This window comes from Monopterus albus, unplaced genomic scaffold (genome assembly GCF_001952655.1).
Source record: "Monopterus albus unplaced genomic scaffold, M_albus_1.0 scaffold26.1, whole genome shotgun sequence".
In the NCBI taxonomy this organism is placed as follows: Eukaryota; Metazoa; Chordata; class Actinopteri; order Synbranchiformes; family Synbranchidae; genus Monopterus; species Monopterus albus.
In genome coordinates this window covers 2,973,961-2,977,654 of record NW_018127906.1, presented here as the reverse complement: position 1 = coordinate 2,977,654, position 3,694 = coordinate 2,973,961, and the positions used below count along the sequence as shown (strand labels likewise).

The window sequence follows — 3,694 nt, the reverse complement described above, 5'->3', positions numbered from 1 at the left end:
CATGAGGAAAATCAATGTGTGAATGTCTGTTGATTATGTGGTGTGTAGCTAAAACATTCTAACACGACCTCTAGTGACGTGTCATGACATTAAACATAAGAAAATATTATGGCTAAGGCTACAGTTATACACGTCATAAACAGTTATACACGTCATAATAATAATATTAAACATCCTGTCTTCTAACAGTCATCAACTTTCTATCTAGTTATCCTTCACCATAAGCAACCTGCAGTAACTCATGAGAATGACTAAGCATTTAACAGTCTAACTAGACATCCTGTCTACTCTAAACATTTCTAATACATCAAGTATCTAACCAATATCTATCTGACTAAAAATACCTAACAAGACAAAACTCACACATTCAACTTCATCTTCCTAGAAACGAGAAGTGGCGCCGGTTAAAGATCCAAAGTTATTAACGTACGTAATTAGCGTAGCTGGTAACATATATCATAGGAAATCCGCAAAGTCTTTGCGCTGAGCATTTACGGTACGGTATCATCAGCAGTAATCAGGTGAAAATACCTGTATGGGCGAACATGCCTGACAATTTATAGTGTAAACTATTCATTAAAGAGGAAAATTATCATGAGTTGTAGCTTTAGACTAACTTTTTCCTGGACAACGTGGAAACATATGATCCATAATCCATAATCAGAGTTTCACCAATTAGCGATATTATTAGAGTGCTTGTCAACCATTAAGATCTGGCTCAACAATAATTATCTTTGCATAAATTCTAACAAGACTGAGACACTTATTGTGGCACCTGACACTAAGATTACCGGAATTAAACAACACCTTGGTTTGTTGGGCTCTTCTGTCCAGTTGAGCCTTCGAAGCCTTGGTGTTGTGTTGGACCAGGCAATGTCATATAAGACAGTCAGGAATTGCTTCTTTCATTTGAGAAATATATCTAAATTAAGGAAGATTTTATCTAAGGGAGATCTTGAGATGATTATTCATGCTTTTGTTTCTTCACGCATTGATTATTGTAATTCTCTTTTTACCTGTTGTAATAAGTCCATTTTAAATCGTCTTCAGATTGTCCAGAATGCAGCTGTGAGGCTCCTGACAGGAACCTCTAGAACAGCTCACATCACTCCAGTCTTGTATTCGCTCCATTGGTTACCAGTCAAAGCTAGAATCGATTTTAAAATCTTAGTGCTGACATTTAGAGCACTACATGGGCAGGTGCCTCAGTACATTATCGATCTGCTGACCCCAGACTCCCCCAAACGTACTCTTCGTTCTGTAAACCAAACTCTTTTGGTGGTCCCCAAAACTCGTTTTAAATCTCAGGGGGACCTGTCTTCAGGTTGTAGCTCCAAGGCTGTGGAATGCCCTACCTTTGACTTTACTCATGACTGAATCTATTGATGATTTTAAAAAACAGCTGAAGTCACATTTATTTAGACAGTTTTTTAATTGATTGGGTTTATTCATTTTATAAATTGTGTTGTGCTATGTGAGTACTTTTAGGCTTATGTATATTATTTATCTCTTTTTATCTTTTGACTTTGTAAAGCACTTTGTGACCTTGTCTGTTTAAGGTGCTGTATAAATAAAATTTACTTACTTACTTACTTACTTAATCATTAATGTAATGACCAGCATTTGAAAAGGGACAGGTTTTCACTGTTTTATGAAGAAAAACAAGGTTTACAAATCAAAACTCCTTGTTTAGTCTTGTGATGGACTTCGAGTTCATTCCTTGTATGACACTGTGTAATCAGAGAGTTTGTAGTTTGCTTGAGTATTTCCATTTTATAGCTACCACTTTATACTACACGATCACATTTCAGAGGGAAGTGTTGCATTTTTCAGTTCACTACAGTTGTTTGACGGGTTTATCTTGTGGTTACTTATAAATTTAACATTTTAACATCAAGTTTTCAAAATGATAAGCTCATCAAAATCGGTGTTGAAGTGTTGAAGATTAATCCAGTAGTTTCCAACCATTTTAAGACACAAAAACTGTCTAGCTGGGGCCCATTTTCACAGATGTCTGTAAGAGTAACTTCCCCTCTAAACTTCTCAAATGTATTTTTAAAAAGTGTAATCATCCCAAATTTCACAACAAAATAAATGTTTAGAGAAAAGCCCCACAGACCTGACCGCTAACCACTGGACTAAAATAGCAAACTGTATTTAAAGTGGCTGCTAGTGACAACAGTAAAATGCTGACTGTGCAGTGTCGCATCACTAACAATCCAATATCAGCTATAAAAATATATCAGTCACATGAGACACTTTACTGCAGAATAGTACAATGTACTAATAACATTTCTGCTCTTTCACTTAAGTACAATTTACATGCAAACCTTTAACTTTAATTGAGTGTTCTGAAACTGTGGTATTGATACTTCTTCCACCGCGGTGTATTCAAAGTTTCCCAGGTGCAGCATGAAATAAAATACAAAACATAAATAACACGAGTACAGTACAAATATTAAGCCACTAAAATAATAACAAAAACCTTAAGAAACCTTTCTGCTGCCACTATGAAAATAACGACAAAGTTAATTGTAAAAACTATTTGGGGGCCCTTTTAAAAATGTCTTTCTTATCATCAGTTTCCAACCACATGTTGAGCAACCTTCTTTTTTTGGTGGGGGTCTAATAATGGCCTTGAGGTTGAGATTAATCATTGATATTATTCCTACATCCAGAGCTCCTTTGCCTCAAAAAGAAATGTTGTGTTGTGTAGAGCACCCTCTACTGTTGGAGGAAGAGAATTACAATGATCTCAGGTTGGATGATCGGGGACATATTTTTAACACATCGGCCCAAAATTCAGCCTCAGTGATTTGTTGTCTTTGCAAACTCTCAGATCTAAATTATACCTTAAATTACAGTTCTGAGGGTTTAAATGATATCTGGTTTACAAGTTGAGACGGTCCATTTAGAGTTTCAGATATTCTTAAAAGTGGCTTTCTGAACAGTTAAAACCATGAAGAAATTACATGTTTTATTCATTCCCATTTTCCAGTGGTAGAAGGTTTTATTTGTTTATAATTATTCAGCCAAGAACTCTTAGAAATATTACAGGACATCAGCTTGGTTTCTTAAATGGTAACAGTACAAGAGATCATGCACATACAGCCGGGTGACAAGTGAAAGGACGACCCAACGCAGAGTCTCAGTGAGGTGCTGGGCCTCCACGTGCCACCAGAACAGCTCCACCTTGGCACTGACTCTCCAAGTCTCTGAACTCTCCTGGAGGAACGAACACTGTTCCCTCGTGTGGTGTTTTGATGATGATGGTGGTGGTGGAGACGCTGTCTAACACGTCACTCCAACATCTCCCATAGCTGTTCAACTGGGCTGAGACCTGGTGACTGGGAAGGCCACAGCATCTGGTTCAAATCATGGTCATCCTCATCAGACCAGTCAGTGACCCCTGGTGTCCTGTGGATGGGGGCGCTCTGTCATCCTGGGGGAGATCACTCCCCTCAGGAGAGAAATGCTTCATCACAATGATCACTCAGAACAACTTTGTACTGATCTCTGAGTGGACACATGCAGCCAAACCTCTGCGTTTATTACGTTTCTTCACTCATTCAGGTTTTTCCTTCCTCACCTACACCTTGTTAACCCCCATATGTAGCTGTCAGCTAGTCATTAATATCCCTTGAGCAGTTTTAAATCACACAACAGTGATCATTGAAAACATGACACAGAAACA

General features: G+C 37.8%; 1 protein-coding gene across 2 annotated transcripts in view; it reads right to left on the bottom strand.

Annotated features, from left to right (window-relative positions):
• cxcl13 (chemokine (C-X-C motif) ligand 13) overlaps positions 1-418 on the bottom strand; it is a 12,322-nt gene extending 11,904 nt beyond the window's left edge. For both annotated transcript variants that reach the window (XM_020595129.1, XM_020595130.1), the window contains exon 1: positions 364-418. The gene's annotated coding sequence lies outside the window, so the exon portion shown is untranslated. The remainder of the gene's footprint in view (positions 1-363) is intronic.
• Between the last annotated feature and the right edge of the window lie 3,276 nt (positions 419-3,694).